Genomic DNA, 21,752 nt, shown 5'->3' on the forward strand with positions numbered 1-21,752 from the left:
CTGCCAGCCTTCTGGCTTGGCCCCAGAGAGGTGAGGGAGCGCAGGGTGGGAGGATGCCGAGCAAAGGAGAATGCCATCGGTGTGGGTCCTGGCTGCTCCCCGCAGCTGTGGGGTGGGCCGTGGCCATCTGCATGGTGTGTAGGACACGGCCATGGTGGGGCAGGCTGGAAGAAGAGAGCGCCGCTCTGCAAAACGCCAGGAGGAAGCAACAAGGACCCCTCCCGCCCTGCCACTTGCCAAAGCCCGGGCTTCAACCAGGGACCTTTAGATCTTCAGTCTAACGCTCTCCCAGCTGAGCTACTTCGGCCCTGCCCTGAGAGCTTTTGTTCGCTCACAGCAGAGCCGTGCCAGAGCGGAGGCCAAGGCGCAGGAGGTGCCTGCAGCAAGCTGTATGTTGCCTGGACATTGCCGGGCTCTGGATGTCCCTGCTGGCCATTGCCCAACTTGCTCTGCTCTTGTTCTCCAGGCACGGGTTGGATGGCACCTGCTGTGTGGGTGTGGGGGGCAATGCCTGAACCAGTCCTTGTTCTGCCCGCCGTAAAACTAACACACCTACAGGTCCTCCCTCGTCCGCAGAAATCCACCAATGTCCCCACAGGTGGCTTGACATGCCTCCAGTCATTGGGAATGCCCCAGGACGGCCAACGGCAGCATCTCCAAAGAGCACTTTCCTCCCAAAGCCTCGCGAGGGAAGCTCCACGGGTGCGTGCGCACGTCCACTTGGTTGAGGTGGTCCCGAGGGTGTCTTGACACGTTCTGCCAAACGCTGATGGTGGAGGGCATCTCAGGAGTGTCGCGCACAGCCTGTCGTGATCAGAGCGGGACCCCTTGGCACGGGTCTCTCAGGACTTTGCCCAGCCACGTTGGGCAGATCTCGAGAGGTGGAGATGCCGCAACCCAACATCTCTCATGGGCTTGTTGGACAGGAGAGGCTGTGAGGACCCCACAGGATAAGGGGGTGAGGCTGGAGAGCGATTGCTGACCGCCTTTTGGAAGCCCCACTTGGGTGGATGCAGCGCAGCACCCAAATGCCTCTGGCATCCTTTGAGGTCCCCCATGGCCCTGCCAGCCTTCTGGCTTGGCCCCAGAGAGGTGAGGGAGCGCAGGGTGGGAGGATGCCGAGCAAAGGAGAATGCCATCGGTGTGGGTCCTGGCTGCTCCCCGCAGCTGTGGGGTGGGCCGTGGCCATCTGCATGGTGTGTAGGACACGGCCATGGTGGGGCAGGCTGGAAGAAGAGAGCGCCGCTCTGCAAAACGCCAGGAGGAAGCAACAAGGACCCCTCCCGCCCTGCCACTTGCCAAAGCCCGGGCTTCAACCAGGGACCTTTAGATCTTCAGTCTAACGCTCTCCCAGCTGAGCTACTTCGGCCCTGCCCTGAGAGCTTTTGTTCGCTCACAGCAGAGCCGTGCCAGAGCGGAGGCCAAGGCGCAGGAGGTGCCTGCAGCAAGCTGTATGTTGCCTGGACATTGCCGGGCTCTGGATGTCCCTGCTGACCATTGCCCAACTTGCTCTGCTCTTGTTCTCCAGGCACGGGTTGGATGGCACCTGCTGTGTGGGTGTGGGGGGCAATGCCTGAACCAGTCCTTGTTCTGCCCGCCGTAAAACTAACACACCTACAGGTCCTCCCTCGTCCGCAGAAATCCACCAATGTCCCCACAGGTGGCTTGACATGCCTCCAGTCATTGGGAATGCCCCAGGACGGCCAACGGCAGCATCTCCAAAGAGCACTTTCCTCCCAAAGCCTCGCGAGGGAAGCTCCACGGGTGCGTGCGCACGTCCACTTGGTTGAGGTGGTCCCGAGGGTGTCTTGACACGTTCTGCCAAACGCTGATGGTGGAGGGCATCTCAGGAGTGTCGCGCACAGCCTGTCGTGATCAGAGCGGGACCCCTTGGCACGGGTCTCTCAGGACTTTGCCCAGCCACGTTGGGCAGATCTCGAGAGGTGGAGATGCCGCAACCCAACATCTCTCATGGGCTTGTTGGACAGGAGAGGCTGTGAGGACCCCACAGGATAAGGGGGTGAGGCTGGAGAGCGATTGCTGACCGCCTTTTGGAAGCCCCGCTTGGGTGGATGCAGCGCAGCACCCAAATGCCTCCGGCATCCTTTGAGGTCCCCCATGGCCCTGCCAGCCTTCTGGCTTGGCCCCAGAGAGGTGAGGGAGCGCAGGGTGGGAGGATGCCGAGCAAAGGAGAATGCCATCGGTGTGGGTCCTGGCTGCTCCCCGCAGCTGTGGGGTGGGCCATGGCCATCTGCATGGTGTGTAGGACATGGCCATGGTGGGGCAGGCTGGAAGAAGAGAGCGCTGCTCTGCAAAACGCCAGGAGGAAGCAACAAGGACCCCTCCCGCCCTGCCACTTGCCGAAGCCCGGGCTTCAACCAGGGACCTTTAGATCTTCAGTCTAACGCTCTCCCAGCTGAGCTACTTCGGCCCTGCCCTGAGAGCTTTTGTTCGCTCACAGCAGAGCCGTGCCAGAGCGGAGGCCAAGGCGCAGGAGGTGCCTGCAGCAAGCTGTATGTTGCCTGGACATTGCCGGGCTCTGGATGTCCCTGCTGACCATTGCCCAACTTGCTCTGCTCTTGTTCTCCAGGCACGGGTTGGATGGCACCTGCTGTGTGGGTGTGGGGGGCAATGCCTGAACCAGTCCTTGTTCTGCCCGCCGTAAAACTAACACACCTACAGGTCCTCCCTCGTCCGCAGAAATCCACCAATGTCCCCACAGGTGGCTTGACATGCCTCCAGTCATTGGGAATGCCCCAGGACGGCCAACGGCAGCATCTCCAAAGAGCACTTTCCTCCCAAAGCCTCGCGTGGGGACTTTGCCCAGCCACGTTGGGCAGATCTCGAGAGGTGGAGATGCCGCAACCCAACATCTCTCATGGGCTTGTTGGACAGGAGAGGCTGTGAGGACCCCACAGGATAAGGGGGTGAGGCTGGAGAGCGATTGCTGACCGCCTTTTGGAAGCCCCGCTTGGGTGGATGCAGCGCAGCACCCAAATGCCTCTGGCATCCTTTGAGGTCCCCCATGGCCCTGCCAGCCTTCTGGCTTGGCCCCAGAGAGGTGAGGGAGCGCAGGGTGGGAGGATGCCGAGCAAAGGAGAATGCCATCGGTGTGGGTCCTGGCTGCTCCCCGCAGCTGTGGGGTGGGCCGTGGCCATCTGCATGGTGTGTAGGACACGGCCATGGTGGGGCAGGCTGGAAGAAGAGAGCGCCGCTCTGCAAAACGCCAGGAGGAAGCAACAAGGACCCCTCCCGCCCTGCCACTTGCCAAAGCCCGGGCTTCAACCAGGGACCTTTAGATCTTCAGTCTAACGCTCTCCCAGCTGAGCTACTTCGGCCCTGCCCTGAGAGCTTTTGTTCGCTCACAGCAGAGCCGTGCCAGAGCGGAGGCCAAGGCGCAGGAGGTGCCTGCAGCAAGCTGTATGTTGCCTGGACATTGCCGGGCTCTGGATGTCCCTGCTGACCATTGCCCAACTTGCTCTGCTCTTGTTCTCCAGGCACGGGTTGGATGGCACCTGCTGTGTGGGTGTGGGGGGCAATGCCTGAACCAGTCCTTGTTCTGCCCGCCGTAAAACTAACACACCTACAGGTCCTCCCTCGTCCGCAGAAATCCACCAATGTCCCCACAGGTGGCTTGACATGCCTCCAGTCATTGGGAATGCCCCAGGACGGCCAACGGCAGCATCTCCAAAGAGCACTTTCCTCCCAAAGCCTCGCGAGGGAAGCTCCACGGGTGCGTGCGCACGTCCACTTGGTTGAGGTGGTCCCGAGGGTGTCTTGACACGTTCTGCCAAACGCTGATGGTGGAGGGCATCTCAGGAGTGTCGCGCACAGCCTGTCGTGATCAGAGCGGGACCCCTTGGCACGGGTCTCTCAGGACTTTGCCCAGCCACGTTGGGCAGATCTCGAGAGGTGGAGATGCCGCAACCCAACATCTCTCATGGGCTTGTTGGACAGGAGAGGCTGTGAGGACCCCACAGGATAAGGGGGTGAGGCTGGAGAGCGATTGCTGACCGCCTTTTGGAAGCCCCGCTTGGGTGGATGCAGCGCAGCACCCAAATGCCTCCGGCATCCTTTGAGGTCCCCCATGGCCCTGCCAGCCTTCTGGCTTGGCCCCAGAGAGGTGAGGGAGCGCAGGGTGGGAGGATGCCGAGCAAAGGAGAATGCCATCGGTGTGGGTCCTGGCTGCTCCCCGCAGCTGTGGGGTGGGCCATGGCCATCTGCATGGTGTGTAGGACATGGCCATGGTGGGGCAGGCTGGAAGAAGAGAGCGCTGCTCTGCAAAACGCCAGGAGGAAGCAACAAGGACCCCTCCCGCCCTGCCACTTGCCGAAGCCCGGGCTTCAACCAGGGACCTTTAGATCTTCAGTCTAACGCTCTCCCAGCTGAGCTACTTCGGCCCTGCCCTGAGAGCTTTTGTTCGCTCACAGCAGAGCCGTGCCAGAGCGGAGGCCAAGGCGCAGGAGGTGCCTGCAGCAAGCTGTATGTTGCCTGGACATTGCCGGGCTCTGGATGTCCCTGCTGACCATTGCCCAACTTGCTCTGCTCTTGTTCTCCAGGCACGGGTTGGATGGCACCTGCTGTGTGGGTGTGGGGGGCAATGCCTGAACCAGTCCTTGTTCTGCCCGCCGTAAAACTAACACACCTACAGGTCCTCCCTCGTCCGCAGAAATCCACCAATGTCCCCACAGGTGGCTTGACATGCCTCCAGTCATTGGGAATGCCCCAGGACGGCCAACGGCAGCATCTCCAAAGAGCACTTTCCTCCCAAAGCCTCTCGTGGGGACTTTGCCCAGCCACGTTGGGCAGATCTCGAGAGGTGGAGATGCCGCAACCCAACATCTCTCATGGGCTTGTTGGACAGGAGAGGCTGTGAGGACCCCACAGGATAAGGGGGTGAGGCTGGAGAGCGATTGCTGACCGCCTTTTGGAAGCCCCGCTTGGGTGGATGCAGCGCAGCACCCAAATGCCTCCGGCATCCTTTGAGGTCCCCCATGGCCCTGCCAGCCTTCTGGCTTGGCCCCAGAGAGGTGAGGGAGCGCAGGGTGGGAGGATGCCGAGCAAAGGAGAATGCCATCGGTGTGGGTCCTGGCTGCTCCCCGCAGCTGTGGGGTGGGCCGTGGCCATCTGCATGGTGTGTAGGACACGGCCATGGTGGGGCAGGCTGGAAGAAGAGAGCGCCGCTCTGCAAAACGCCAGGAGGAAGCAACAAGGACCCCTCCCGCCCTGCCACTTGCCGAAGCCCGGGCTTCAACCAGGGACCTTTAGATCTTCAGTCTAACACTCTCCCAGCTGAGCTACTTCGGCCCTGCCCTGAGAGCTTTTGTTCGCTCACAGCAGAGCCGTGCCAGAGCGGAGGCCAAGGCGCAGGAGGTGCCTGCAGCAAGCTGTATGTTGCCTGGACATTGCCGGGCTCTGGATGTCCCTGCTGACCATTGCCCAACTTGCTCTGCTGTTGTTCTCCAGGCACGGGTTGGATGGCACCTGCTGTGTGGGTGTGGGGGGCAATGCCTGAACCAGTCCTTGTTCTGCCCACCGTAAAACTAACACACCTACAGGTCCTCCCTCGTCCGCAGAAATCCACCAATGTCCCCACAGGTGGCTTGACATGCCTCCAGTCATTGGGAATGCCCCAGGTCGGCCAACGGCAGCATCTCCAAAGAGCACTTTCCTCCCAAAGCCTCGCGAGGGAAGCTCCACGGGTGCGTGCGCACGTCCACTTGGTTGAGGTGGTCCCGAGGGTGTCTTGACACGTTCTGCCAAACGCTGATGGTGGAGGGCATCTCAGGAGTGTCGCGCACAGCCTGTCGTGATCAGAGCGGGACCCCTTGGCACGGGTCTCTCAGGACTTTGCCCAGCCACGTTGGGCAGATCTCGAGAGGTGGAGATGCCGCAACCCAACATCTCTCATGGGCTTGTTGGACAGGAGAGGCTGTGAGGACCCCACAGGATAAGGGGGTGAGGCTGGAGAGCGATTGCTGACCGCCTTTTGGAAGCCCCGCTTGGGTGGATGCAGCGCAGCACCCAAATGCCTCTGGCATCCTTTGAGGTCCCCCATGGCCCTGCCAGCCTTCTGGCTTGGCCCCAGAGAGGTGAGGGAGCGCAGGGTGGGAGGATGCCGAGCAAAGGAGAATGCCATCGGTGTGGGTCCTGGCTGCTCCCCGCAGCTGTGGGGTGGGCCGTGGCCATCTGCATGGTGTGTAGGACACGGCCATGGTGGGGCAGGCTGGAAGAAGAGAGCGCCGCTCTGCAAAATGCCAGGAGGAAGCAACAAGGACCCCTCCCGCCCTGCCACTTGCCGAAGCCCGGGCTTCAACCAGGGACCTTTAGATCTTCAGTCTAACGCTCTCCCAGCTGAGCTACTTCGGCCCTGCCCTGAGAGCTTTTGTTCGCTCACAGCAGAGCCGTGCCAGAGCGGAGGCCAAGGCGCAGGAGGTGCCTGCAGCAAGCTGTATGTTGCCTGGACATTGCCGGGCTCTGGATGTCCCTGCTGACCATTGCCCAACTTGCTCTGCTCTTGTTCTCCAGGCACGGGTTGGATGGCACCTGCTGTGTGGGTGTGGGGGGCAATGCCTGAACCAGTCCTTGTTCTGCCCGCCGTAAAACTAACACACCTACAGGTCCTCCCTCGTCCGCAGAAATCCACCAATGTCCCCACAGGTGGCTTGACATGCCTCCAGTCATTGGGAATGCCCCAGGACGGCCAACGGCAGCATCTCCAAAGAGCACTTTCCTCCCAAAGCCTCGCGAGGGAAGCTCCACGGGTGCGTGCGCACGTCCACTTGGTTGAGGTGGTCCCGAGGGTGTCTTGACACGTTCTGCCAAACGCTGATGGTGGAGGGCATCTCAGGAGTGTCGCGCACAGCCTGTCGTGATCAGAGCGGGACCCCTTGGCACGGGTCTCTCAGGACTTTGCCCAGCCACGTTGGGCAGATCTCGAGAGGTGGAGATGCCGCAACCCAACATCTCTCATGGGCTTGTTGGACAGGAGAGGCTGTGAGGACCCCACAGGATAAGGGGGTGAGGCTGGAGAGCGATTGCTGACCGCCTTTTGGAAGCCCCGCTTGGGTGGATGCAGCGCAGCACCCAAATGCCTCCGGCATCCTTTGAGGTCCCCCATGGCCCTGCCAGCCTTCTGGCTTGGCCCCAGAGAGGTGAGGGAGCGCAGGGTGGGAGGATGCCGAGCAAAGGAGAATGCCATCGGTGTGGGTCCTGGCTGCTCCCCGCAGCTGTGGGGTGGGCCGTGGCCATCTGCATGGTGTGTAGGACACGGCCATGGTGGGGCAGGCTGGAAGAAGAGAGCGCCGCTCTGCAAAACGCCAGGAGGAAGCAACAAGGACCCCTCCCGCCCTGCCACTTGCCGAAGCCCGGGCTTCAACCAGGGACCTTTAGATCTTCAGTCTAACACTCTCCCAGCTGAGCTACTTCGGCCCTGCCCTGAGAGCTTTTGTTCGCTCACAGCAGAGCCGTGCCAGAGCGGAGGCCAAGGCGCAGGAGGTGCCTGCAGCAAGCTGTATGTTGCCTGGACATTGCCGGGCTCTGGATGTCCCTGCTGACCATTGCCCAACTTGCTCTGCTGTTGTTCTCCAGGCACGGGTTGGATGGCACCTGCTGTGTGGGTGTGGGGGGCAATGCCTGAACCAGTCCTTGTTCTGCCCACCGTAAAACTAACACACCTACAGGTCCTCCCTCGTCCGCAGAAATCCACCAATGTCCCCACAGGTGGCTTGACATGCCTCCAGTCATTGGGAATGCCCCAGGTCGGCCAACGGCAGCATCTCCAAAGAGCACTTTCCTCCCAAAGCCTCGCGAGGGAAGCTCCACGGGTGCGTGCGCACGTCCACTTGGTTGAGGTGGTCCCGAGGGTGTCTTGACACGTTCTGCCAAACGCTGATGGTGGAGGGCATCTCAGGAGTGTCGCGCACAGCCTGTCGTGATCAGAGCGGGACCCCTTGGCACGGGTCTCTCAGGACTTTGCCCAGCCACGTTGGGCAGATCTCGAGAGGTGGAGATGCCGCAACCCAACATCTCTCATGGGCTTGTTGGACAGGAGAGGCTGTGAGGACCCCACAGGATAAGGGGGTGAGGCTGGAGAGCGATTGCTGACCGCCTTTTGGAAGCCCCGCTTGGGTGGATGCAGCGCAGCACCCAAATGCCTCTGGCATCCTTTGAGGTCCCCCATGGCCCTGCCAGCCTTCTGGCTTGGCCCCAGAGAGGTGAGGGAGCGCAGGGTGGGAGGATGCCGAGCAAAGGAGAATGCCATCGGTGTGGGTCCTGGCTGCTCCCCGCAGCTGTGGGGTGGGCCGTGGCCATCTGCATGGTGTGTAGGACACGGCCATGGTGGGGCAGGCTGGAAGAAGAGAGCGCCGCTCTGCAAAATGCCAGGAGGAAGCAACAAGGACCCCTCCCGCCCTGCCACTTGCCGAAGCCCGGGCTTCAACCAGGGACCTTTAGATCTTCAGTCTAACGCTCTCCCAGCTGAGCTACTTCGGCCCTGCCCTGAGAGCTTTTGTTCGCTCACAGCAGAGCCGTGCCAGAGCGGAGGCCAAGGCGCAGGAGGTGCCTGCAGCAAGCTGTATGTTGCCTGGACATTGCCGGGCTCTGGATGTCCCTGCTGACCATTGCCCAACTTGCTCTGCTCTTGTTCTCCAGGCACGGGTTGGATGGCACCTGCTGTGTGGGTGTGGGGGGCAATGCCTGAACCAGTCCTTGTTCTGCCCGCCGTAAAACTAACACACCTACAGGTCCTCCCTCGTCCGCAGAAATCCACCAATGTCCCCACAGGTGGCTTGACATGCCTCCAGTCATTGGGAATGCCCCAGGACGGCCAACGGCAGCATCTCCAAAGAGCACTTTCCTCCCAAAGCCTCGCGAGGGAAGCTCCACGGGTGCGTGCGCACGTCCACTTGGTTGAGGTGGTCCCGAGGGTGTCTTGACACGTTCTGCCAAACGCTGATGGTGGAGGGCATCTCAGGAGTGTCGCGCACAGCCTGTCGTGATCAGAGCGGGACCCCTTGGCACGGGTCTCTCAGGACTTTGCCCAGCCACGTTGGGCAGATCTCGAGAGGTGGAGATGCCGCAACCCAACATCTCTCATGGGCTTGTTGGACAGGAGAGGCTGTGAGGACCCCACAGGATAAGGGGGTGAGGCTGGAGAGCGATTGCTGACCGCCTTTTGGAAGCCCCGCTTGGGTGGATGCAGCGCAGCACCCAAATGCCTCCGGCATCCTTTGAGGTCCCCCATGGCCCTGCCAGCCTTCTGGCTTGGCCCCAGAGAGGTGAGGGAGCGCAGGGTGGGAGGATGCCGAGCAAAGGAGAATGCCATCGGTGTGGGTCCTGGCTGCTCCCCGCAGCTGTGGGGTGGGCCATGGCCATCTGCATGGTGTGTAGGACATGGCCATGGTGGGGCAGGCTGGAAGAAGAGAGCGCCGCTCTGCAAAATGCCAGGAGGAAGCAACAAGGACCCCTCCCGCCCTGCCACTTGCCGAAGCCCGGGCTTCAACCAGGGACCTTTAGATCTTCAGTCTAACGCTCTCCCAGCTGAGCTACTTCGGCCCTGCCCTGAGAGCTTTTGTTCGCTCACAGCAGAGCCGTGCCAGAGCGGAGGCCAAGGCGCAGGAGGTGCCTGCAGCAAGCTGTATGTTGCCTGGACATTGCCGGGCTCTGGATGTCCCTGCTGACCATTGCCCAACTTGCTCTGCTCTTGTTCTCCAGGCACGGGTTGGATGGCACCTGCTGTGTGGGTGTGGGGGGCAATGCCTGAACCAGTCCTTGTTCTGCCCGCCGTAAAACTAACACACCTACAGGTCCTCCCTCGTCCGCAGAAATCCACCAATGTCCCCACAGGTGGCTTGACATGCCTCCAGTCATTGGGAATGCCCCAGGACGGCCAACGGCAGCATCTCCAAAGAGCACTTTCCTCCCAAAGCCTCTCGTGGGGACTTTGCCCAGCCACGTTGGGCAGATCTCGAGAGGTGGAGATGCCGCAACCCAACATCTCTCATGGGCTTGTTGGACAGGAGAGGCTGTGAGGACCCCACAGGATAAGGGGGTGAGGCTGGAGAGCGATTGCTGACCGCCTTTTGGAAGCCCCGCTTGGGTGGATGCAGCGCAGCACCCAAATGCCTCCGGCATCCTTTGAGGTCCCCCATGGCCCTGCCAGCCTTCTGGCTTGGCCCCAGAGAGGTGAGGGAGCGCAGGGTGGGAGGATGCCGAGCAAAGGAGAATGCCATCGGTGTGGGTCCTGGCTGCTCCCCGCAGCTGTGGGGTGGGCCGTGGCCATCTGCATGGTGTGTAGGACACGGCCATGGTGGGGCAGGCTGGAAGAAGAGAGCGCCGCTCTGCAAAACGCCAGGAGGAAGCAACAAGGACCCCTCCCGCCCTGCCACTTGCCAAAGCCCGGGCTTCAACCAGGGACCTTTAGATCTTCAGTCTAACGCTCTCCCAGCTGAGCTACTTCGGCCCTGCCCTGAGAGCTTTTGTTCGCTCACAGCAGAGCCGTGCCAGAGCGGAGGCCAAGGCGCAGGAGGTGCCTGCAGCAAGCTGTATGTTGCCTGGACATTGCCGGGCTCTGGATGTCCCTGCTGACCATTGCCCAACTTGCTCTGCTCTTGTTCTCCAGGCACGGGTTGGATGGCACCTGCTGTGTGGGTGTGGGGGGCAATGCCTGAACCAGTCCTTGTTCTGCCCGCCGTAAAACTAACACACCTACAGGTCCTCCCTCGTCCGCAGAAATCCACCAATGTCCCCACAGGTGGCTTGACATGCCTCCAGTCATTGGGAATGCCCCAGGACGGCCAACGGCAGCATCTCCAAAGAGCACTTTCCTCCCAAAGCCTCGCGTGGGGACTTTGCCCAGCCACGTTGGGCAGATCTCGAGAGGTGGAGATGCCGCAACCCAACATCTCTCATGGGCTTGTTGGACAGGAGAGGCTGTGAGGACCCCACAGGATAAGGGGGTGAGGCTGGAGAGCGATTGCTGACCGCCTTTTGGAAGCCCCGCTTGGGTGGATGCAGCGCAGCACCCAAATGCCTCCGGCATCCTTTGAGGTCCCCCATGGCCCTGCCAGCCTTCTGGCTTGGCCCCAGAGAGGTGAGGGAGCGCAGGGTGGGAGGATGCCGAGCAAAGGAGAATGCCATCGGTGTGGGTCCTGGCTGCTCCCCGCAGCTGTGGGGTGGGCCGTGGCCATCTGCATGGTGTGTAGGACACGGCCATGGTGGGGCAGGCTGGAAGAAGAGAGCGCCGCTCTGCAAAACGCCAGGAGGAAGCAACAAGGACCCCTCCCGCCCTGCCACTTGCCGAAGCCCGGGCTTGAACCAGGGACCTTTAGATCTTCAGTCTAACGCTCTCCCAGCTGAGCTACTTCGGCCCTGCCCTGAGAGCTTTTGTTCGCTCACAGCAGAGCCGTGCCAGAGCGGAGGCCAAGGCGCAGGAGGTGCCTGCAGCAAGCTGTATGTTGCCTGGACATTGCCGGGCTCTGGATGTCCCTGCTGACCATTGCCCAACTTGCTCTGCTCTTGTTCTCCAGGCACGGGTTGGATGGCACCTGCTGTGTGGGTGTGGGGGGCAATGCCTGAACCAGTCCTTGTTCTGCCCGCCGTAAAACTAACACACCTACAGGTCCTCCCTCGTCCGCAGAAATCCACCAATGTCCCCACAGGTGGCTTGACATGCCTCCAGTCATTGGGAATGCCCCAGGTCGGCCAACGGCAGCATCTCCAAAGAGCACTTTCCTCCCAAAGCCTCGCGTGGGGACTTTGCCCAGCCACGTTGGGCAGATCTCGAGAGGTGGAGATGCCGCAACCCAACATCTCTCATGGGCTTGTTGGACAGGAGAGGCTGTGAGGACCCCACAGGATAAGGGGGTGAGGCTGGAGAGCGATTGCTGACCGCCTTTTGGAAGCCCCGCTTGGGTGGATGCAGCGCAGCACCCAAATGCCTCCGGCATCCTTTGAGGTCCCCCATGGCCCTGCCAGCCTTCTGGCTTGGCCCCAGAGAGGTGAGGGAGCGCAGGGTGGGAGGATGCCGAGCAAAGGAGAATGCCATCGGTGTGGGTCCTGGCTGCTCCCCGCAGCTGTGGGGTGGGCCGTGGCCATCTGCATGGTGTGTAGGACACGGCCATGGTGGGGCAGGCTGGAAGAAGAGAGCGCCGCTCTGCAAAACGCCAGGAGGAAGCAACAAGGACCCCTCCCGCCCTGCCACTTGCCAAAGCCCGGGCTTCAACCAGGGACCTTTAGATCTTCAGTCTAACGCTCTCCCAGCTGAGCTACTTCGGCCCTGCCCTGAGAGCTTTTGTTCGCTCACAGCAGAGCCGTGCCAGAGCGGAGGCCAAGGCGCAGGAGGTGCCTGCAGCAAGCTGTATGTTGCCTGGACATTGCCGGGCTCTGGATGTCCCTGCTGACCATTGCCCAACTTGCTCTGCTCTTGTTCTCCAGGCACGGGTTGGATGGCACCTGCTGTGTGGGTGTGGGGGGCAATGCCTGAACCAGTCCTTGTTCTGCCCGCCGTAAAACTAACACACCTACAGGTCCTCCCTCGTCCGCAGAAATCCACCAATGTCCCCACAGGTGGCTTGACATGCCTCCAGTCATTGGGAATGCCCCAGGTCGGCCAACGGCAGCATCTCCAAAGAGCACTTTCCTCCCAAAGCCTCGTGTGGGGACTTTGCCCAGCCACGTTGGGCAGATCTCGAGAGGTGGAGATGCCGCAACCCAACATCTCTCATGGGCTTGTTGGACAGGAGAGGCTGTGAGGACCCCACAGGATAAGGGGGTGAGGCTGGAGAGCGATTGCTGACCGCCTTTTGGAAGCCCCGCTTGGGTGGATGCAGCGCAGCACCCAAATGCCTCCGGCATCCTTTGAGGTCCCCCATGGCCCTGCCAGCCTTCTGGCTTGGCCCCAGAGAGGTGAGGGAGCGCAGGGTGGGAGGATGCCGAGCAAAGGAGAATGCCATCGGTGTGGGTCCTGGCTGCTCCCCGCAGCTGTGGGGTGGGCCGTGGCCATCTGCATGGTGTGTAGGACACGGCCATGGTGGGGCAGGCTGGAAGAAGAGAGCGCCGCTCTGCAAAACGCCAGGAGGAAGCAACAAGGACCCCTCCCGCCCTGCCACTTGCCAAAGCCCGGGCTTGAACCAGGGACCTTTAGATCTTCAGTCTAACGCTCTCCCAGCTGAGCTACTTCGGCCCTGCCCTGAGAGCTTTTGTTCGCTCACAGCAGAGCCGTGCCAGAGCGGAGGCCAAGGCGCAGGAGGTGCCTGCAGCAAGCTGTATGTTGCCTGGACATTGCCGGGCTCTGGATGTCCCTGCTGACCATTGCCCAACTTGCTCTGCTCTTGTTCTCCAGGCACGGGTTGGATGGCACCTGCTGTGTGGGTGTGGGGGGCAATGCCTGAACCAGTCCTTGTTCTGCCCGCCGTAAAACTAACACACCTACAGGTCCTCCCTCGTCCGCAGAAATCCACCAATGTCCCCACAGGTGGCTTGACATGCCTCCAGTCATTGGGAATGCCCCAGGTCGGCCAACGGCAGCATCTCCAAAGAGTACTTTCCTCCCAAAGCCTCGCGTGGGGACTTTGCCCAGCCACGTTGGGCAGATCTCGAGAGGTGGAGATGCCGCAACCCAACATCTCTCATGGGCTTGTTGGACAGGAGAGGCTGTGAGGACCCCACAGGATAAGGGGGTGAGGCTGGAGAGCGATTGCTGACCGCCTTTTGGAAGCCCCGCTTGGGTGGATGCAGCGCAGCACCCAAATGCCTCCGGCATCCTTTGAGGTCCCCCATGGCCCTGCCAGCCTTCTGGCTTGGCCCCAGAGAGGTGAGGGAGCGCAGGGTGGGAGGATGCCGAGCAAAGGAGAACGCCATCGGTGTGGGTCCTGGCTGCTCCCCGCAGCTGTGGGGTGGGCCATGGCCATCTGCATGGTGTGTAGGACACGGCCATGGTGGGGCAGGCTGGAAGAAGAGAGCGCCGCTCTGCAAAACGCCAGGAGGAAGCAACAAGGACCCCTCCCACCCTGCCACTTGCCGAAGCCCGGGCTTGAACCAGGGACCTTTAGATCTTCAGTCTAACGCTCTCCCAGCTGAGCTACTTCGGCCCTGCCCTGAGAGCTTTTGTTCCCCTCACAGCAGAGCCGTGCCAGAGCGGAGGCCAAGGCGCAGGAGGTGCCTGCAGCAAGCTGTATGTTGCCTGGACATTGCCGGGCTCTGGATGTCCCTGCTGACCATTGCCCAACTTGCTCTGCTCTTGTTCTCCAGGCACGGGTTGGATGGCACCTGCTGTGTGGGTGTGGGGGGCAATGCCTGAACCAGTCCTTGTTCTGCCCGCCGTAAAACTAACACACCTACAGGTCCTCCCTCGTCCGCAGAAATCCACCAATGTCCCCACAGGTGGCTTGACATGCCTCCAGTCATTGGGAATGCCCCAGGTCGGCCAACGGCAGCATCTCCAAAGAGCACTTTCCTCCCAAAGCCTCGTGTGGGGACTTTGCCCAGCCACGTTGGGCAGATCTCGAGAGGTGGAGATGCCGCAACCCAACATCTCTCATGGGCTTGTTGGACAGGAGAGGCTGTGAGGACCCCACAGGATAAGGGGGTGAGGCTGGAGAGCGATTGCTGACCGCCTTTTGGAAGCCCCGCTTGGGTGGATGCAGCGCAGCACCCAAATGCCTCCGGCATCCTTTGAGGTCCCCCATGGCCCTGCCAGCCTTCTGGCTTGGCCCCAGAGAGGTGAGGGAGCGCAGGGTGGGAGGATGCCGAGCAAAGGAGAATGCCATCGGTGTGGGTCCTGGCTGCTCCCCGCAGCTGTGGGGTGGGTCGTGGCCATCTGCATGGTGTGTAGGACACGGCCATGGTGGGGCAGGCTGGAAGAAGAGAGCGCCGCTCTGCAAAACGCCAGGAGGAAGCAACAAGGACCCCTCCCGCCCTGCCACTTGCCAAAGCCCGGGCTTCAACCAGGGACCTTTAGATCTTCAGTCTAACGCTCTCCCAGCTGAGCTACTTCGGCCCTGCCCTGAGAGCTTTTGTTCGCTCACAGCAGAGCCGTGCCAGAGCGGAGGCCAAGGCGCAGGAGGTGCCTGCAGCAAGCTGTATGTTGCCTGGACATTGCCGGGCTCTGGATGTCCCTGCTGACCATTGCCCAACTTGCTCTGCTCTTGTTCTCCAGGCACGGGTTGGATGGCACCTGCTGTGTGGGTGTGGGGGGCAATGCCTGAACCAGTCCTTGTTCTGCCCGCCGTAAAACTAACACACCTACAGGTCCTCCCTCGTCCGCAGAAATCCACCAATGTCCCCACAGGTGGCTTGACATGCCTCCAGTCATTGGGAATGCCCCAGGACGGCCAACGGCAGCATCTCCAAAGAGCACTTTCCTCCCAAAGCCTTGCGAGGGAAGCTCCACGGGTGCGTGCGCACGTCCACTTGGTTGAGGTGGTCCCGAGGGTGTCTTGACACGTTCTGCCAAACGCTGATGGTGGAGGGCATCTCAGGAGTGTCGCGCACAGCCTGTCGTGATCAGAGCGGGACCCCTTGGCACGGGTCTCTCAGGACTTTGCCCAGCCACGTTGGGCAGATCTCGAGAGGTGGAGATGCCGCAACCCAACATCTCTCATGGGCTTGTTGGACAGGAGAGGCTGTGAGGACCCCACAGGATAAGGGGGTGAGGCTGGAGAGCGATTGCTGACCGCCTTTTGGAAGCCCCGCTTGGGTGGATGCAGCGCAGCACCCAAATGCCTCCGGCATCCTTTGAGGTCCCCCATGGCCCTGCCAGCCTTCTGGCTTGGCCCCAGAGAGGTGAGGGAGCGCAGGGTGGGAGGATGCCGAGCAAAGGAGAATGCCATCGGTGTGGGTCCTGGCTGCTCCCCGCAGCTGTGGGGTGGGCCGTGGCCATCTGCATGGTGTGTAGGACACGGCCATGGTGGGGCAGGCTGGAAGAAGAGAGCGCCGCTCTGCAAAACGCCAGGAGGAAGCAACAAGGACCCCTCCCGCCCTGCCACTTGCCGAAGCCCGGGCTTGAACCAGGGACCTTTAGATCTTCAGTCTAACGCTCTCCCAGCTGAGCTACTTCGGCCCTGCCCTGAGAGCTTTTGTTCGCTCACAGCAGAGCCGTGCCAGAGCGGAGGCCAAGGCGCAGGAGGTGCCTGCAGCAAGCTGTATGTTGCCTGGACATTGCCGGGCTCTGGATGTCCCTGCTGACCATTGCCCAACTTGCTCTGCTCTTGTTCTCCAGGCACGGGTTGGATGGCACCTGCTGTGTGGGTGTGGGGGGCAATGCCTGAACCAGTCCTTGTTCTGCCCGCCGTAAAACTAACACACCTACAGGTCCTCCCTCGTCCGCAGAAATCCACCAATGTCCCCACAGGTGGCTTGACATGCCTCCAGTCATTGGGAATGCCCCAGGACGGCCAACGGCAGCATCTCCAAAGAGCACTTTCCTCCCAAAGCCTCGCGAGGGAAGCTCCACGGGTGCGTGCGCACGTCCACTTGGTTGAGGTGGTCCCGAGGGTGTCTTGACACGTTCTGCCAAACGCTGATGGTGGAGGGCATCTCAGGAGTGTCGCGCACAGCCTGTCGTGATCAGAGCGGGACCCCTTGGCACGGGTCTCTCAGGACTTTGCCCAGCCACGTTGGGCAGATCTCGAGAGGTGGAGATGCCGCAACCCAACATCTCTCATGGGCTTGTTGGACAGGAGAGGCTGTGAGGACCCCACAGGATAAGGGGGTGAGGCTGGAGAGCGATTGCTGACCGCCTTTTGGAAGCCCCGCTTGGGTGGATGCAGCGCAGCACCCAAATGCCTCCGGCATCCTTTGAGGTCCCCCATGGCCCTGCCAGCCTTCTGGCTTGGCCCCAGAGAGGTGAGGGAGCGCAGGGTGGGAGGATGCCGAGCAAAGGAGAATGCCATCGGTGTGGGTCCTGGCTGCTCCCCGCAGCTGTGGGGTGGGTCGTGGCCATCTGCATGGTGTGTAGGACACGGCCATGGTGGGGCAGGCTGGAAGAAGAGAGCGCCGCTCTGCAAAACGCCAGGAGGAAGCAACAAGGACCCCTCCCGCCCTGCCACTTGCCAAAGCCCGGGCTTCAACCAGGGACCTTTAGATCTTCAGTCTAACGCTCTCCCAGCTGAGCTACTTCGGCCCTGCCCTGAGAGCTTTTGTTCGCTCACAGCAGAGCCGTGCCAGAGCGGAGGCCAAGGCGCAGGAGGTGCCTGCAGCAAGCTGTATGTTGCCTGGACATTGCCGGGCTCTGGATGTCCCTGCTGACCATTGCCCAACTTGCTCTGCTCTTGTTCTCCAGGCACGGGTTGGATGGCACCTGCTGTGTGGGTGTGGGGGGCAATGCCTGAACCAGTCCTTGTTCTGCCCGCCGTAAAACTAACACACCTACAGGTCCTCCCTCGTCCGCAGAAATCCACCAATGTCCCCACAGGTGGCTTGACATGCCTCCAGTCATTGGGAATGCCCCAGGACGGCCAACGGCAGCATCTCCAAAGAGCACTTTCCTCCCAAAGCCTTGCGAGGGAAGCTCCACGGGTGCGTGCGCACGTCCACTTGGTTGAGGTGGTCCCGAGGGTGTCTTGACACGTTCTGCCAAACACTGATGGTGGAGGGCATCTCAGGAGTGTCGCGCACAGCCTGTCGTGATCAGAGCGGGACCCCTTGGCACGGGTCTCTCAGGACTTTGCCCAGCCACGTTGGGCAGATCTCGAGAGGTGGAGATGCCGCAACCCAACATCTCTCATGGGCTTGTTGGACAGGAGAGGCTGTGAGGACCCCACAGGATAAGGGGGTGAGGCTGGAGAGCGATTGCTGACCGCCTTTTGGAAGCCCCGCTTGGGTGGATGCAGCGCAGCACCCAAATGCCTCCGGCATCCTTTGAGGTCCCCCATGGCCCTGCCAGCCTTCTGGCTTGGCCCCAGAGAGGTGAGGGAGCGCAGGGTGGGAGGATGCCGAGCAAAGGAGAATGCCATCGGTGTGGGTCCTGGCTGCTCCCCGCAGCTGTGGGGTGGGCCGTGGCCATCTGCATGGTGTGTAGGACACGGCCATGGTGGGGCAGGCTGGAAGAAGAGAGCGCCGCTCTGCAAAACGCCAGGAGGAAGCAACAAGGACCCCTCCCGCCCTGCCACTTGCCGAAGCCCGGGGTTGAACCAGGGACCTTTAGATCTTCAGTCTAACGCTCTCCCAGCTGAGCTACTTCGGCCCTGCCCTGAGAGCTTTTGTTCGCTCACAGCAGAGCCGTGCCAGAGCGGAGGCCAAGGCGCAGGAGGTGCCTGCAGCAAGCTGTATGTTGCCTGGACATTGCCGGGCTCTGGATGTCCCTGCTGACCATTGCCCAACTTGCTCTGCTCTTGTTCTCCAGGCACGGGTTGGATGGCACCTGCTGTGTGGGTGTGGGGGGCAATGCCTGAACCAGTCCTTGTTCTGCCCGCCGTAAAACTAACACACCTACAGGTCCTCCCTCGTCCGCAGAAATCCACCAATGTCCCCACAGGTGGCTTGACATGCCTCCAGTCATTGGGAATGCCCCAGGACGGCCAACGGCAGCATCTCCAAAGAGCACTTTCCTCCCAAAGCCTCGCGAGGGAAGCTCCACGGGTGCGTGCGCACGTCCACTTGGTTGAGGTGGTCCCGAGGGTGTCTTGACACGTTCTGCCAAACGCTGATGGTGGAGGGCATCTCAGGAGTGTCGCGCACAGCCTGTCGTGATCAGAGCGGGACCCCTTGGCACGGGTCTCTCAGGACTTTGCCCAGCCACGTTGGGCAGATCTCGAGAGGTGGAGATGCCGCAACCCAACATCTCTCATGGGCTTGTTGGACAGGAGAGGCTGTGAGGACCCCACAGGATAAGGGGGTGAGGCTGGAGAGCGATTGCTGACCGCCTTTTGGAAGCCCCGCTTGGGTGGATGCAGCGCAGCACCCAAATGCCTCCGGCATCCTTTGAGGTCCCCCATGGCCCTGCCAGCCTTCTGGCTTGGCCCCAGAGAGGTGAGGGAGCGCAGGGTGGGAGGATGCCGAGCAAAGGAGAATGCCATCGGTGTGGGTCCTGGCTGCTCCCCGCAGCTGTGGGGTGGGCCGTGGCCATCTGCATGGTGTGTAGGACACGGCCATGGTGGGGCAGGCTGGAAGAAGAGAGCGCCGCTCTGCAAAACGCCAGGAGGAAGCAACAAGGACCCCTCCCGCCCTGCCACTTGCCAAAGCCCGGGCTTCAACCAGGGACCTTTAGATCTTCAGTCTAACGCTCTCCCAGCTGAGCTACTTCGGCCCTGCCCTGAGAGCTTTTGTTCGCTCACAGCAGAGCCGTGCCAGAGCGGAGGCCAAGGCGCAGGAGGTGCCTGCAGCAAGCTGTATGTTGCCTGGACATTGCCGGGCTCTGGATGTCCCTGCTGACCATTGCCCAACTTGCTCTGCTCTTGTTCTCCAGGCACGGGTTGGATGGCACCTGCTGTGTGGGTGTGGGGGGCAATGCCTGAACCAGTCCTTGTTCTGCCCGCCGTAAAACTAACACACCTACAGGTCCTCCCTCGTCCGCAGAAATCCACCAATGTCCCCACAGGTGGCTTGACATGCCTCCAGTCATTGGGAATGCCCCAGGACGGCCAACGGCAGCATCTCCAAAGAGCACTTTCCTCCCAAAGCCTCGCGAGGGAAGCTCCACGGGTGCGTGCGCACGTCCACTTGGTTGAGGTGGTCCCGAGGGTGTCTTGACACGTTCTGCCAAACGCTGATGGTGGAGGGCATCTCAGGAGTGTCGCGCACAGCCTGTCGTGATCAGAGCGGGACCCCTTGGCACGGGTCTCTCAGGACTTTGCCCAGCCACGTTGGGCAGATCTCGAGAGGTGGAGATGCCGCAACCCAACATCTCTCATGGGCTTGTTGGACAGGAGAGGCTGTGAGGACCCCACAGGATAAGGGGGTGAGGCTGGAGAGCGATTGCTGACCGCCTTTTGGAAGCCCCGCTTGGGTGGATGCAGCGCAGCACCCAAATGCCTCCGGCATCCTTTGAGGTCCCCCATGGCCCTGCCAGCCTTCTGGCTTGGCCCCAGAGAGGTGAGGGAGCGCAGGGTGGGAGGATGCCGAGCAAAGGAGAATGCCATCGGTGTGGGTCCTGGCTGCTCCCCGCAGCTGTGGGGTGGGCCGTGGCCATCTGCATGGTGTGTAGGACACGGCCATGGTGGGGCAGGCTGGAAGAAGAGAGCGCTGCTCTGCAAAACGCCAGGAGGAAGCAACAAGGACCCCTCCCGCCCTGCCACTTGCCAAAGCCCGGGCTTCAACCAGGGACCTTTAGATCTTCAGTCTAACGCTCTCCCAGCTGAGCTACTTCGGCCCTGCCCTGAGAGCTTTTGTTCGCTCACAGCAGAGCCGTGCCAGAGCGGAGGCCAAGGCGCAGGAGGTGCCTGCAGCAAGCTGTATGTTGCCTGGACATTGCCGGGCTCTGGATGTCCCTGCTGACCATTGCCCAACTTGCTCTGCTCTTGTTCTCCAGGCACGGGTTGGATGGCACCTGCTGTGTGGGTGTGGGGGGCAATGCCTGAACCAGTCCTTGTTCTGCCCGCCGTAAAACTAACACACCTACAGGTCCTCCCTCGTCCGCAGAAATCCACCAATGTCCCCACAGGTGGCTTGACATGCCTCCAGTCATTGGGAATGCCCCAGGTCGGCCAACGGCAGCATCTCCAAAGAGTACTTTCCTCCCAAAGCCTCGCGTGGGGACTTTGCCCAGCCACGTTGGGCAGATCTCGAGAGGTGGAGATGCCGCAACCCAACATCTCTCATGGGCTTGTTGGACAGGAGAGGCTGTGAGGACCCCACAGGATAAGGGGGTGAGGCTGGAGAGCGATTGCTGACCGCCTTTTGGAAGCCCCGCTTGGGTGGATGCAGCGCAGCACCCAAATGCCTCCGGCATCCTTTGAGGTCCCCCATGGCCCTGCCAGCCTTCTGGCTTGGCCCCAGAGAGGTGAGGGAGCGCAGGGTGGGAGGATGCCGAGCAAAGGAGAATGCCATCGGTGTGGGTCCTGGCTGCTCCCCGCAGCTGTGGGGTGGGCCGTGGCCATCTGCATGGTGTGTAGGACACGGCCATGGTGGGGCAGGCTGGAAGAAGAGAGCGCCGCTCTGCAAAACGCCAGGAGGAAGCAACAAGGACCCCTCCCGCCCTGCCACTTGCCGAAGCCCGGGCTTCAACCAGGGACCTTTAGATCTTCAGTCTAACGCTCTCCCAGCTGAGCTACTTCGGCCCTGCCCTGAGAGCTTTTGTTCGCTCACAGCAGAGCCGTGCCAGAGCGGAGGCCAAGGCGCAGGAGGTGCCTGCAGCAAGCTGTATGTTGCCTGGACATTGCCGGGCTCTGGATGTCCCTGCTGACCATTGCCCAACTTGCTCTGCTCTTGTTCTCCAGGCACGGGTTGGATGGCACCTGCTGTGTGGGTGTGGGGGGCAATGCCTGAACCAGTCCTTGTTCTGCCCGCCGTAAAACTAACACACCTACAGGTCCTCCCTCGTCCGCAGAAATCCACCAATGTCCCCACAGGTGGCTTGACATGCCTCCAGTCATTGGGAATGCCCCAGGACGGCCAACGGCAGCATCTCCAAAGAGCACTTTCCTCCCAAAGCCTCGCGTGGGGACTTTGCCCAGCCACGTTGGGCAGATCTCGAGAGGTGGAGATGCCGCAACCCAACATCTCTCATGGGCTTGTTGGACAGGAGAGGCTGTGAGGACCCCACAGGATAAGGGGGTGAGGCTGGAGAGCGATTGCTGACCGCCTTTTGGAAGCCC

At 61.4% G+C, this 21,752-nt stretch overlaps 5 non-coding genes across 5 annotated transcripts; all 5 read right to left on the reverse strand.

Annotated features, from left to right (window-relative positions):
- Positions 1 to 11,296: 11,296 nt before the first annotated feature.
- TRNAF-GAA (transfer RNA phenylalanine (anticodon GAA)) lies at positions 11,297 to 11,369 on the reverse strand. The gene has a single exon. It is a non-coding gene; the product is annotated as a tRNA-Phe (tRNA).
- A 1,741-nt stretch (positions 11,370 to 13,110) lies between these two features.
- TRNAF-GAA (transfer RNA phenylalanine (anticodon GAA)) lies at positions 13,111 to 13,183 on the reverse strand. Its single transcript has one exon. It is a non-coding gene; the product is annotated as a tRNA-Phe (tRNA).
- An 834-nt stretch (positions 13,184 to 14,017) lies between these two features.
- TRNAF-GAA (transfer RNA phenylalanine (anticodon GAA)) lies at positions 14,018 to 14,090 on the reverse strand. Its single transcript has one exon. It is a non-coding gene; the product is annotated as a tRNA-Phe (tRNA).
- A 1,897-nt stretch (positions 14,091 to 15,987) lies between these two features.
- TRNAF-GAA (transfer RNA phenylalanine (anticodon GAA)) lies at positions 15,988 to 16,060 on the reverse strand. The gene has a single exon. It is a non-coding gene; the product is annotated as a tRNA-Phe (tRNA).
- A 2,051-nt stretch (positions 16,061 to 18,111) lies between these two features.
- On the reverse strand, positions 18,112 to 18,184 carry TRNAF-GAA (transfer RNA phenylalanine (anticodon GAA)). Its single transcript has one exon. It is a non-coding gene; the product is annotated as a tRNA-Phe (tRNA).
- Between the last annotated feature and the right edge of the window lie 3,568 nt (positions 18,185 to 21,752).

Source organism: Rhea pennata, chromosome 24, assembly GCF_028389875.1.
Source record: "Rhea pennata isolate bPtePen1 chromosome 24, bPtePen1.pri, whole genome shotgun sequence".
Lineage (NCBI taxonomy): Eukaryota > Metazoa > Chordata > Aves > Rheiformes > Rheidae > Rhea > Rhea pennata.